The following is a 15,039-nucleotide window of genomic DNA, read 5'->3' as shown; positions in this document are numbered from 1 at the left end:
ACCCGGCACAGCCAGAAGAGGACTGGCCACCCCACATAGCCTGGTTCCTCTCTAGGTTTCTTCCTAGGTATTGGCCTTTCTAGGGAGTTTTTCCTAGCCACCGTGCTTCTACACCTGCATTGTTTGCTGTTTGGGGTTTTAGGCTGGGTTTCTGTACAGCACTTTGAGATATCAGCTGATGTACGAAGGGCTATATAAATAAATTTGATTTGATTTGATTTGTAGTTGATATTACTTGATCCCCTCCCAAGCACTCTTCACTGTGATATTCTTACTGGATTGAATGAGGTCGAGGGCCTTGATGGTTGGTGCTTTGACCTCAGGTCTATTTCTGCATATTCTGTGGGCTAATACGATTGAAGCAATTGATAGAGGTCATTGCTGATGCGTTCCTAAGACTTTGAGCTAGACTGATGGGTAATCACAGGCTGCGTACACACTGTACTGTAGCTTAGAGTCTATCTGCCGTACCCTTATTGATGTACTTCGCACTCATCTTTTTTTCTCCCCTTCTGTTTCCTCTCTTTCTTTCTCCCTCTTTCTCTCCTTTCTTTCTTTCTTTTCCTTATCCTGTCTTTTCTCTCTCCATCTTTCTCTTCCTGTTTCTTTACCTCATTTCTCTTTCTTTTCCCTCATAGCTTTAATTTTATCTCTCTCTCTCTTCAGCTACCTCTCTCTCCCTGTCTCTCGTAAACTGCTCCTCTCCTGCTCCTCTGAGTGTAAAAGTATTAGCGTTGAGGTGTTTCAGCAGGAGAGGAGCCATGTTAGAGAAACAAGGAAATCACACAAGTATTCCGGTGAGCACAATTCCCTTTGATCCATTCCCTCTCTCTCGCTATATACCCTCTCTCTACTGCCTCTTTCCCTCTACATCATCCCTCTCAGCTCTTTCTCTACCTGTATCTCTCTCCCTCTCTCCTTCGCCCTCTCTCTCTCGTCTCTCTCTCTACCACCTCTTTCCCTCTACCTCATCCCCGGTCTCTGTCCGACTCTTTTTTTTCTCTTTCCCTCCATCTCTTCCCTGCCCTTTCTCCCTCCATCCCTCTGCCTCCCTGCCCTTCATCTCCCCCATCTTCCCACCATCACTCTCTTTCTCTCCCCCCCTCTCCCACCACCCTCATCTCTGTCTCTCTGTCTCTCTGATTAAGAATGATGATGCATTAATCAAGTGAAACTTCCCCTCCCTCCTCCATTGGGATTAGGCAGAGCACAAATTATATCTCTCCAGTCCTGCTCTCGCTTTGAAGTCGAACTGTGAGGGGAAACCGCCAGATTCTCTGCACGGTGCCATTTCCATAATCCCGCTACTACACTCCATCTCACACACGCCTATCAGGCAAAGGAGAAGTTAGATGAGCTAATATTCAAACTGTGATATAACAGCTCTATCAGCGTTGCCGATAGTGTTATTGAAATCATTATCAATAAAAAAAGTATTATTGTTATCGTCAACATCTTTACCGTCAACATCGTTATCGTCTTCATCATCGTAACCAACACCACCGTCACCGAACTCATCCCTTTTAATCAATCTGAGCCTGGTTGTTTTCAGTAATAATCAGTAATTAACTAACATGAATGATTGTTATCTCATCAACAGTTACTAATTGGGCCCCTTGGATACCCCTTGGTGCTAATTTCAGCTAATTTCACTTAATAGTTGATAACAAGAGTCTGCAATTCCCAATTCTACACCAAGGAACCAACATGTGGGATCAGGAATGGGGATTCAACAGTGTCTAGTATACACACACCAGAAGACCTATTGATGTCTTACATGGAACTGTGGTAATATAATTGCAACTTCCACACAGATTGTGCATCTCAAATGACACCCTATTCCATATACTGTATATAGTGCACTCCTTTGGACCAGAGACACTTCTCGGAAGACTAGCCCGCAGAACAGCGTGCGTTTCCATTAACTCAGTATGCTAGCTGAAACAGGGATGGACTACCTGAAGTTGTCCAATGAGAAACGCTTATATTTGTTTTCTGATGCAAAACATTTGAAAATGCTTTCTGTTGCAGACCCTACTGAATATGCCCCATGTTGTAGTCGCATCCTTGCTGGTTTCCACTGTAAACGTGAGAGACCGTTTGTAAAAATGAATTACTCGAGTGGTAAGAGTTTAATTTCTCTCTTCACCAAAGGGCTTTAAATAAAACAGAAGCCAGCAGGCTAGGCTGCCCCGCACATTAGCATAGGGAAAAAACTGTTTTAATCGAGTGCAGAGCAAAGGACTGTGGGATAGATGTAAACATGTAATACGAAAGTAGGGTAGGATGACGGACAGAGAAATAGAGGAATTCTTGAGAGCACAAGGTGCAGAGTTTAACAGAGGTCAGCGATAAATCTATAGGTGAGCGCTGGGGAAGCAGTGCTGCTGATCAAAATCTAGATTCTACGATTCTCCCACGGACACTTGCACAGTGAGGCTTTGAGTCCTCGATTATTATAACCACTGACTGTATCATCTCTCTTTATTTGGAAATTTAAGCCACAAGAATAGGGACTTTATAATCTAGCCCCACATTTTCACAGAGGAAAATGGGTTGCAGCAGGCATGTTAATATGAATGTGGTATTAACTGAGGAAAGGGAAAGTGCATCCACCAGTAAGTAAGTAAGCCCTGTCCCAGACAGAATGGACCATAGGTGTCATGTAGTATAGGGGTTCCCAAACATTTTCACTCTGGGCCCCCCTTCCAGCATTGGGGAACATCCTGCGCCCCACTGGCGTGCGCACACGTGCCATGTCTATTTCTATGGGCACAAGCACTGTTCATGACACAAACTGTTCACAACCCTCTTGTTGGTGTAGAGGATTTTGCAGGTTTAAAGCAAATGTTCGTGCAATTCTATACATTTTGTCATATCTAATGTGTATTCATGTAATATTTGAGTGACAAAAAAATTACAACAATATCTATGGGCTAAAAGAAACCTAATAAAAAAAACTTTGCTGACATGGGCTAGTTGATCTGGACATTTCTGACAAGTTATAAATAGCTGTCTAAGGTTTGCAATGACTAACATGCCGAGGAAATGATGATGCACTACCCAATTAAAAAATTGCACCTTGTGCATTCTACGATTACAACTTTCAAAACCTTCAAGGGCAAGTTAAAAGCCAGACTGAGTTCTGGAAAAATATAAATATATACATACAATACCTGTCAAAGTTTGGACACACCGACTCATTCAAGAGTTTTTCTTAATTTTTTACTATTTTCTACATTGTAGAATAATAGTGAAGACATAACTATGAAATAACACATATGGTATCATGAGGTAACCAAAAAAAGTGTTCAAGAAATCAAATATATTTGAGATTCTTCAAAGTAGCCACCCTTTGCCTTGATTACTGCTTTGCACACTCTTGGCTTTATTTTAACCAGATTCATGAGGTAGTCACCTGGAATGCATTTCAATTAACAGGTGTGCCTTGTTAAAAGTTAATTTGTGGAATTTCTTTCCTTCTTAATGCGTTTGAGCCAATCCGTTGTGTTGTGACAAGGTAGGGGTTGGTATACAGAATATAGCCCTATATGGAAAGAACAGCTCAAATAAGCAAAGAGAAACGACAGTCCATTAATAATTTAAGACAAGGTCAGTCAATCCAGAAAATTTCAGTCGCAAAAACCATCAAGGGCTATGATGAAACTGTCTCTCATGAGAACCGTCATAGGAAAGGAAGACCCAGAGTTACCTCTGCTGCAGGGGATTAGTTCATTTGAGTTACCAGCCTCAGAAATTGCAGCCCAAATAAATGTTTCACAGAGTTCAAGTAACAAACACATCTCAACATCAACTGTTCAGAGGAGATGTTGTCATCAGGCCTTCATGGTTGAATTGCTGCAAAGAAACCACTACTAAGGGACACCAATAATAAGAAGACACTTGCTTGGGCCAAGAAACACGAGTAATAGACATTAGACCGGTGAAAATCTGTCCTTTGGTCTGATGTGTCCAAATTTGAGCTTTTTGGTTTCAACCACCATGTCCTTGTGAGACGTAGAGTAGGTGAACGGATGATATCTGAATGTGTGGTTTCCACCATGAAGCATGGAGTAGGAGGTGTGGGGGTGCTTTGCTGGTGACACTGTCAGTGATTTATTTAGAATTCAAGTTACACTTACAGCATTCTGCAGCGATACGCCATTCCATCTGGTTGGCACTTAGTGGGTCTATCATTTGTTTTTCAGCAGGACAATGACCAAACACACCTCCAGGCATTTGACCAAGATGGAGAGTGATGGAGTAGTGAATCAGATGACCTGACCTCCACAATCACCTGACCTCAACCCAATTGAGATGGTTTGGGGTAAATTGGACCGCAGAGTGAAGGAAAAGCAGCCAACAAGTGCTCTGCATATGTGTGAACTTCAATAAGACTGTTGGAAAAGCATTACAGGTGAAGCTGTTTGAGAGAATGACAGGAGTGTGCAAATGGACCACAATGTCAATTCCAAGTATTTGCCATGGGCTTTCAGGAAGAGGAACAGGCTGGAAAGGCAGTTTTGTAATTCTTCTCACACAGTTGACATGTTGATATTGTAGTTTGTACGGGAGGTGTCCATTCCAGTTAACCAGTAGAGTTTACGGAGCTGCTGTTTTGTTCAGACAACTCCCTGATGGCTGTCATGAGCGAGTGAAACCAGTCTGTGACGCAGCAGAGAGTTCATCCCGAATGGGAAAGTAAGGTACCAGGTCTGGGGGAGAAAAAAAGAATTATAGTTTTGGGACAGCCTTTTTCAATCTTGCTACGTAAAGCAGCCAGTTCAGGGCATGTAGCACATTGGCAGGAGAACTCAACCACTGACAGTGCGTTAAGTACCCCACCGGAACGTTCACCGCTGCTCAACCCCACCACACACAGGCAAGAGCTTCCTTTTCTACTATAGAGTATTTGCGCTGGGCAGAGGAGAGGGAAAGGGATGCAAACGCCACTGTGCGTTCTGTTTAATCTGTATGTATTTGCGTAAACACACCACCCAAACCATAATCTGATGCATCTGTGAACACCAGGGTAGGAGAAGCAGGATCCAATATTGCCAGGGCAGAGCTATTGACAATCAGCTGCTTGACTTTTTCCAAAGCGCCCACGTGAAATAACCGCCTGTCCTGTGGCAGGCGCGCATATGCTCGACCTAGAGAGAGTAGTTGCAGACGAATTTGGAGTACCACCCAGTTAAGCAAAGGAATGAGTGCAGGGTGGTAGCATTGGAAGGAGCAGGGGCCTTGTGAATGGCAGTGACTAAGTAGTAGTTATTGTGCAGTAATGGTATGACAAAGGAAGTTACATTTTCTTTGTTTAGCAGCAGACCCGCACTCTCCAAGGTGCTGAGAACGGCTTGCAAGTTGCGATCATGTTCCTTTTTAGTTTTTCCGTATATTCGATGTAATACAGGTAGGCTTGTGCACATTGTATGTTCTGCAGTAGGGAGCACATCTTTTGAAAAGCAGCAGGAGGCCAAACCGTAGGGGACCCGGTGGAATCTGAAAAGGTTGTGTGCAGTGGTGGGAAAAGTACCCAATTGTCATACTTGAGTAAAAGTCTTAATAGAAAATGACTCAAGTGAAAGTCCTCCAGTAAAATACTACTTGAGTATGTCTACAAGTATTTGGTTTTAAATAGCCTTAATAGAAAATGATTCAAGTGAAAGTCCTCCAGTAAAATACTACTTGAGTATGTCTACAAGTATTTGGTTTTAAATATACTTAAGTATCAAAAGTAAATGTAATTGCTAAAATATACTTGTTGTTCTGGTATTGATTTGCACTTTTCACGCCAAAGTACGTTCATCTCTAGGAGATAGAACGTGTCTCCTTCCTGAGCGGTATGGAGGCTGCGTGGTCCCACGGTGTTTATACTTGCGTACTATTGTTTGTACAGAAGAATCTGGTACCTTCAGGCAATTGGAAATTGCTCCCAAGGATGAACCAGACTTGTGGAGGTCAAAAAAAAATATTCTGATGCCTTGGCTGATTTCTTTTGCTTTTCCCATGATGTCAAGCAGAGTTTGAAGGAGGGCCTTGAAATGCATCCACAGGTACACCTGCAATTGACTCAAATTATTTCAATGAACCTACCAGAAGCTTCTAAAGCCGTGACATAATTTTCTGGAATTTTCCAAGCTGTTTAAAGGCAGTCAACTTAGTGTATGTAAACTTCTGACCCACTGGAATTGTGATACAGTGAATTATAAGTGAAATAATCTGTCTGTAATACAATTGTTGGAAAAATGACAAAGTAGATGTCCTAACCGAGTTGCCAAAACTATAGTTTGTTAACAAGAACTTTGTGGAGTGGTTGAAAAACTAGTTTTAATGACTCCAACCTAAGTGTATGTAAACTTCCAACTTCAACTGTAAGAATTCAGACTCTTTATTCAGTACAGCCTTGAGTCATCTTAGGTATGACGCTACAAGCTTGGCACACCTGTATTTGGGGAGTTTCTCCCATTTATTTCTGCAGATCATCTCAAGCTCTGTCAGGTTGGATGGGGAGGGTCGCTGCACTGCCATTTTCAGGTCTCCAGAGATGTTAGATCAACTCCGGGCTCTGGCAAGACCACTCAAGGACATTGAGACTTGTCCCGAAGCCACTCCTGCAGTGTCTTGGCTGTGTACTTAGGGTTGTTGTCCTGTCGGAAGGTGAACCTCCGCCCCAGTCTGAGGTCCTGAGTGCTCTGGACGTGACGTTTGGCATTCAGGCCAAAGAGTTCAATCTAGGTTTTATCAGACTAGAGAATCTTGTTTCTCATGGTCTGAGAATCCTTTAGGTGCTTTTTGACAAACTCCAAGTGGGCTGTAATGTGCCTTTTACTGAGTAGTGGCTTCCGACTGGCCAATCAACCATAAAGGCCTGATTGGTGAAGTGCTGCAGAGATGGTTGTCCTTCTGGAAAGGTTCTCCCATCACGGTGGGAACCACACATGTGGATATCATCCGTTCACCTATTATGTGTCTCACAAAGATACGGCAGTTGGACGCATCAGACCATAGGACAGATTTCAACTGGTCTAATGTCCATTGCTCATGATTCTTGGCCCAATCAAGTCTCTTCTTCTTATTGGTGACCTTTAGTAGTGGTTTCTTTGCAGCAATTCAACCATAAAGGCCTGATTCACACAGTCTCCTCTGAACAGTTTATGTTGAGATGTGTCTGTTACTTGAACTCTGTGAAGCATTTATTTGGGCTGCAATTTCTGAGGCTGGTAACTCTAATGAACTTCTCCTCTGCAGTAGAGGTTACTCTGGGTCTTCCTTTCCTGTGACGGTCCTCATGTGAGCCAGTTTCATCATAGCGCTTGATGGATTTTACGAATGGACTTGAAGACACTTTCAAAGTTCTTGAAATTTTCCATAATTTGGACTTGGTTTTTTACCAAATAGGGCTATTTTCTGTTTACCACCCCTACCTTGTCACAACTCAACTGATTGGCTCAATTGCATTAAGTAGGAAATAAATTCCACAAATGTACTTTAACAAGGCATTACCTTGTTAGAAGTGCATTCCAGGTGACTACATCACAAAGCTGGTTAAGAGAATGCAAAAGAGTGTACAAAGCTGTGAAGGGAAATGGTGACTACTTTGAATAAGTAGCACTTTTATGGTTACTACATTATTCTATATGTGTATTTCATAGGTTGATGTCTTCACTATTATTCTACAATGTAGAACATAGTAAAAGTAATGAAAAACCCTTGAATGAGTAGGTGTGTCCAAACTTTTGACTGGTACTGTATGTCTTGTCCAGGACAAGAGTCTACACAGAGCGGTGCGCTATAGCCAATCAGAGCTACAGCATACCTCTATACCAACTAGCCATTTGCCACACGGGGCTGCCATCATTCACTTTGAACAGGACTTTGTGTTTACAGGCAGTTGCAACAGTGTGACTTGAGATCATTAAAACACATTCAACAAAAGCCACAAAATACACCTGAATGGATTTCTGCCAATATGTCAATACCACTGGAGTCTTCTTGCATTTGGGAACTTTACCGTCCTATTGGTCAAACAACCATGACAAGATAGGCTCTCTCTCCCTCAGTTATACACATCAACAACAACAAGATCAACAACTAATGCTAGACAGAGCAATTCCCCTCTCAAACATTTTCAGCCAGTTGGCCATCAAAATTGCTCTGATAAACAATGGGGAATTGTAGCCTCCTCGTCCTTCTGCAGCTTTCCAGCCAATGCGTGCTTGTCCCAACCAAGCACCCTAACTAACTGACTAAAGTTGGCTAGCTTGCTAGCTAGCTACTTCCAGACACAAATGAGAGAACACCTCACGCAGACTATTTTACTCGCTGTAGGAGAGCTGGTTAGGCTGTTTACATGATATCTCGAGCATTCTTGGCTAACTATAACTTGTTTTGCCTACATTTACTGGCACAGGTCATATTCAGCAGGTGTTGCACATTGGTAAATTCATCAGTTCCGCGCTCTGGCACAGTCAGATGAGTGTTCTGAAATGTAAGTAGATAGACAGAGGGAATTTGCGAACGCCAGAGATCTACCTCTGATTTATGAAAGTGGTGCATATACAAATGCTTGGGCAGGATAGAGACTGACCCCATATCAAATAAAAGATAAATGGGGTGAGGAGCAACATCAGGGGTACCAACAGACTCAGTATGCATAATAGTGTAAGCTCTGATACCTCGGCCTCTCATTTTTTTTTGCTGCACGGCACCCCCGTGCGTCATGACTAGGGCTGTGAGGCGGGGCACTCCATAGCGTTAGCTAAGTGAGTATTAGAGCCACACCTGTAACCGCAGCGACCCGACTTTCTTGTATCATCAGGTGAATTGGAGTTGGCACGGGTCTTGTATCTTTGTTTATTCTTATTTTTGGGGCTTTTCTCTCACTGCCTGTACAGGTAGTGGTTTATTAATGAACTGGATGTGGGCTTGGCCACTTTCCACTTTAGTAGCGAGTGCGACAGCAAGCAGTGTGCAGTGTGAGATTAGCCTGCAGTAAAAGCCTTTCGTTAACATGGGAGCATTAGGCCTTTTCGACAAGTTGATCTCTCAACATCTCATGTCCTCTATCACCAAAGTTGGCCGCCTCTCCTTCCAGTTCTCTGCTGCCAATGACTGGAACGAACTACAAAAATCTCTGAAACTGGAAACACTTATCTCCCTCACTAGCTGTAAGAGCAGCTCACAGATCACTGCACCTGTACATAGCCCATCTATAAATAGCCCAAACAGCTACCTCTTCCCCTACTGTATTTATTTTGCTCCTTTGCACCCCAGTATTTCTACTTTGCACACTCATCTACTGTCAAATCTACAATTCCAGTGTTTGTTTTTTTTGTTGCCCTTTTTCACCCCAATTTCGTGGTATCCAATTGTTTTTTTAGTAGCTACTATCTTGTCTCATCGCTAAAACTCCCGTACGGGCTCGGGAGAGACGGAGGTTGAAAGTCATGCATCCTCCGATACACAACCCAACCAAGCCGCACTGCTTCTTAACACAGCGCGCATCCAACCCGGAAGCCAGCCGCACCAATGTGTCGGAGGAAACACCGTGTACCTGGCAACCCTGGTTAGCGCGCACTGCGCCCGGCCCGCCACAGGAGTCGCTGGTGCGCGATGAGACAAGGACATCCCTACCGACCAAGCCCTCCCTAACCCACGGACCTCCCACGCACCTCCCAGTTGCGGCCGGTTACGACAGAGCCTGGGTGCGAATCCAGAGTCTCTGATGGCACAGCTGGCGCTGCAGTACAGCTCCCTTAACCACCCGGGAAGCCCAATTCCAGTATTTTAATTGCTATATTGTATTTACTTCGCCACCATGGCCTATTTATTGCCTTTTCCTCTCTTATCTCACCTCACTTGCTCACATTATGTATATAGACTTATTTTTCTACTGTATTAAAACTGTATGTTTGTTTTACTCCATGTGTAACTCTGTGTTGTTATATGTGTCGAACTGCTTTGCTTTATCTTGGCCAGGTTGCAGTTGTAAATGAGAACTTGTTCTCAACTTGCCAACCTGGTTAAATAAAGGTGAAAAAAAGTCACAGTTCACAAGTAACTCTCTCAGGGCAGCAAAGTAATCCGCTATGGACTAATCAGGTCTCTGTGCTCTTTGTCGGGATTTATGGCGCTCGACTACGACATTGACAGCTTGAATAAAATTTCCCTGGAGAGCGGTGACAGCGGTTGCCAATGCAGTACCTCTATCTGGTAAGGTGTAAAAGATCCTTTGATCTTCAGTATATAGAGAATGTAGTAGCACCGCACGCTACCTAGCATCTGGCCAGTCATCTCCTGTAGTATTGAGAGCCACCAAGTAGTTGAAGAAGATTTTCAACCACATAGCCAACGACATCGTAGGTGGACCTCATTGTACTTCCATTCTGTATCAGGATATGTAGAATGAAATACATGTAGGTTAAACTTGGGTAGTGCAGCAGAACACAACAATAACCAGCAGCATACCACCCTGCAGCATACCACCCTGCAGCATACCACCCTGCAGCATACCACCCTGCAGCATACCACCCTGCAGCATACCACTGCTGACTTGCTTCTGAAGCTAAGCAGGGTTGGTCCTGGTCAGTCCCTGGATGGGAGACCAGATGCTGCTGGAAGTGGTGTTGGAGGGCCAGTAGGAGGCACTCTTTCCTCTGGTCTAAAGAATATCCCAGGGTGTCGTCTTTCGGATGGGACGTTAAACGGGTGTCCTGACTCCCTGAGGTCATTAAAGATCCCAATGGCACTTATCGTAGGGGTGTTAAACCCGGTGTCCTGGCTAAATTCCCAATCCTTCCCTCAAACCATCACGGTCACCCAATAATCCCCAGTTTACAATTGGCTCATTCATCCCCCTCCTCTCCCCTGTAACTATTCCCTAGGTCGTTGCTGTAAATGAGAACGTGTTCTAAGTCAACTTACCTGGTAAAATAATGGATAAATAATACAAATAAAATGATAATAGGGCAGGAGCCTATCTCCTTTTTCTGTAGCATGAGGCAGCTTAATGTATACAAACTGGACAGGACGCTAGTCTGTCGCAGGGCCTTACCTCTGCGACAGAGTCCCAAGCAGAGAGGCATTGGGTCTCATTTTTAGGGTCTTTGTTTTGACTTGACCGGGGATCGAACCCCCAAACTTTCAATCTCAGGGTGGCCATTGAGTAGTAGTGAATCCACCAAGGACTATAACACTCTGAGAGTTCGGTAACTGGCACCCAATTCAGGACCATTTTGAAGCTCTAAACAGTTATGCAACTCAACAATATTGCAGGGTTGAGCAAGTTACTTTCTAAATATATTCCGTTACACTTACTAGTTACCGGCCCAAAATTGTAATATACAATGTGACTTTTGGATTACCCAAACTCATTAATGTAAGCAGATTACTTTTAGTTACTTTTTGATGAATTTCGCTTTAATAGGCATTAGAAGAAGATTCATCAAACGCATTTGGTTTGTCATCATAGTGGTCTCTGACTTGTGGTCAGACTCAACTTAAACTTAAACTTCCGCCTTTTTACAATGCTAAATTTTTCCGCAAACATCCTTTCTGAATTTAAAAGTAATCAAAGAAGTAATCATCTAGTTTGTGTGTCTGTAATCTGATGACAATGTTCTTGCTGGTTTTTTTGTAATCAGATTACATATAACTCATTACCTGCAATCAGTTACTCCCCAACCCTGCCCATACATACAGCTCTTCTTGGTAGGAAGTAACCTTCATGCCTTGCATACTAACTAGTATGCCAGCAGGCAGTATTTACTGTATATTGGAAACACATGGACTGTCTCTCCTCTCACTTGTAAAGCGGTTGATCGTGTGTTTGGATGGTTGTCCTAGGGCACTGTGTGGGTGGTGTACATCAGAACCAACATAAAGCGAAGCACACAAGTAAACTGATGATGAACTGTCAGCACTGATGACATCACAGACAGGTCTCCCTCACCTCCCTTTGTTCTGATTGTCCCGTCAGAAGGTTGAGCCAATCAGATGGCAGAGACCGAGAGAAAAAAGAACAATCCTTCTAATCTCTGCTCAAGCATCTCAATTTGAAGCTTGAACTGGAGTAACGTTAGTCACTCTCGCAAATCTTCAATTTGTGGTTAATGCAGAATTCTTTTATCATATTAAGTGCACGACCCATTTAAGGTTTAAACGAGTTAAGTGTGAAGAAATGTGTTTTCTTGTTCTCTTGGGATGTGGGAGTGGTTTGATCTCGTGCAACGGAGCTAGCATTCTTTCCTCCCCTTCCATCCTCCTGCCAAATTGAAGGGAATTTGCCGCAGTCTCTATCCGCAATGGATCAGTGCACCGTAGAGTTCAATAGTGTCTTGGATGTCAATTAAAAGAGGGATGCAATCAATAGGAAAGAGAAAGGAGAGAGGGAGCCTATTTTACTCAGTAGCACAAAGAGAGAATTCGGTTCCACCTCCTCCTCAGCTCTGACCCTTTGTGTGGTCAGATGAGGCTCTCCATTTGTCAACATCCTGCATGTATGAAACGCCTATGGGCCTTGGCAGAGTACAGTAGAAGTTGGACATTTATTTTATTTTATTAGGGTATTTGACACTTTTAGTTGGACAATGTGGAAATCAGAAGGGCCGATGGGAGAAACAGTGGGAAGGGCAGACACGAGGTTTTAAACCGTGTCCGGTGGGGAGATTTGTGACATGTGCCTGGACTGTTACCACTTGGTGAAGCATAACAGTTTGGATTCCAGGCTAAAGGATTGGACCCAGGTGCTCTGAAATTTGTGCATGAACACACATGCGGCCTAATTGTGTGTACTCATCCATCGCTGTGCATTACTCATGCTGCAATGCAACCTCAACGGTAGCACGTCAAAGCATGGTCACAACATTTTTGGGTTACAGCCAAAGACCCATTTGCGACCAAGCTTTAACTTTAACTGATGTCTTGAGATGTTGCTTCAATATATACACATACTTTTCCTCATCATGATGCCATCTATTTTGTGAAGTGCACCAGTCCCTCCTGCAGCAAAGCACCTCCACAACATGACGCTGCCACCCCTGTGCTTCACGGTTTGGATGGTGTTCTTCAGCTTGCAAGCATCCCCCTTTTCCCTCCAAACATAATGATGGTCATTATGGCCAAACAGTTCTATTTTTGTTTCATCAGACCAGAGGACATTTCTCCAAAAAGTACGATCTTTGTCCCCATGTGCAGTTGCAAACCATAGTCTAGCTTTTTTATGGCGATGTTGGAGCTGTGGCTTCTTCCTTGCTGAGCTGCCTTTCAGGTTATGTCGATATAGGACTTGTTTTACTGTGGATATGAATACTTTGGTACCTGTTTCCTCCAGGATCTTGACTGATTTCTTTTCATTTTCCTATGATGTCAAGCAAAGAGGCACTGAGTTTGAAGGTAGGCCTTGAAATACATCCACAGGCACACCTCCAATTGACTCAAATGATGTCATAATAGTCTGACTCACTGGAATTGTGATACAAGTGAACTAATCTGTCTGTAAACAATTGTTGGAAAAATTACTTGTGTCATGCACAAAGTAGATGTCCTAACCGACTTGACAAAACTATACTTTGTTAACAAGAAATGTGTGGAGTGGTTGAAAAACAAGTTTTAATTACTCCAACCTAAGTGTATGTAAACTTCCGATTTCAACTGTATATACAATGCATTTGGAAAGTATTCAGATCCCTTGACTTTTCAACATTTTGATACGTGATAGCATTATTCTAAAATGGCTTTTCCCCCCTAATCAATCTACACACAATACCCCATAACAACTAAACAAAACAGTTAAAAAATAAATCAGGACCTCAGACTGGGGCAAAGTTTCACCTTCCTACAGGACAACGAACCTAAGCACACAGCCAAGACGGATTTATGACTGTCATAAACCTACCTCCCAGGCCACTGTCCTGACAATACTATATTTCCGTTGATGGAGTGATGCTGACTAAAGAAATGTCTCAACGTACCCAACTTTCCCCTACCTGCATATTTATTACACTCAATCTCTTTATAGCTTGTTATAAAATTTTCACAGGCAAGTAAATAATTGTTCAATCCATATACATAGCTCCTTTGATGTGCTCAACGGGGTCTTTGAGATTCGAAACCCTGTGAAGTGTATCGTCTTGTAACAGACTCTCGACACACACATACACACACCATGTGCTTGGTGAATGAAGCTCTGGCAGTGATTAATATGTTTGTGATAGAGATGGTGCACGACGGGGAAACGTTTCCCCCCGGTATTTTGACACTTCCCTGGCGTCGGTTTCCCGCCTTTCATCTGATTAATCGGAGATCTTTCTCTCCTGGAGCGTCCCTGCCTTGTTGACATCTCTTTCTGGCGCGCTAAAAAACACACACACACACACACACACACTACACACATTCCACAAACACTAGATGGGCCTGTTTAGCATGCCAATTCTGTTTCTCGCTACTCAACCCCCACTATAATTCTGTTTCCTTTTTCAAAAAATAATTCCCTATGGGCGATCATTATGACGAAAATGTCAGTGACAGAGTGTGTGTGTGCTGTGTGCACTTGTTTTCCTACATTATCAGGACCCCAATGTCCAAATATTTCACCTTAATATCCTGAAAACTTTTCAGGTCCTGAATTTGTTCCAATTATAAACTCAGCAAAAAAGAAACAGCCTTTTTTCAGGCCACTGTCCTTCAAAGATAATTCGTAAAAATCCAAATAACTTCACAGATCTTCATTGTAAAGGGTTTAAACACAGTTTCCCATGCTTGTTGAATGACCTATAAACAATTAATGAACATGCACCTGTGGAATGGTCGTTAAGACACTAACAGCTTACAGACTGTAGGCAATTAAGGTCACAGTTATGAAAACTTAGGACACTAAATAGGCCTTTCTACTGACTCTGAAAAACACCAAAAGAAAGATGCACAGGGTCCCTGCTCATCTGCATGAACGTGCCTTAGGCAAGCTGCAAGGATGCATGAGGACTGCAGATGTGGCCAGGGCAATAAATTGCAATGTCCGTACTGTGAGACGCCTAAGAC

The sequence above is a fragment of the Oncorhynchus kisutch genome, linkage group LG6, assembly GCF_002021735.2.
Source record: "Oncorhynchus kisutch isolate 150728-3 linkage group LG6, Okis_V2, whole genome shotgun sequence".
NCBI lineage: Eukaryota > Metazoa > Chordata > Actinopteri > Salmoniformes > Salmonidae > Oncorhynchus > Oncorhynchus kisutch.
This window is presented reverse-complemented; position numbering follows the sequence as displayed.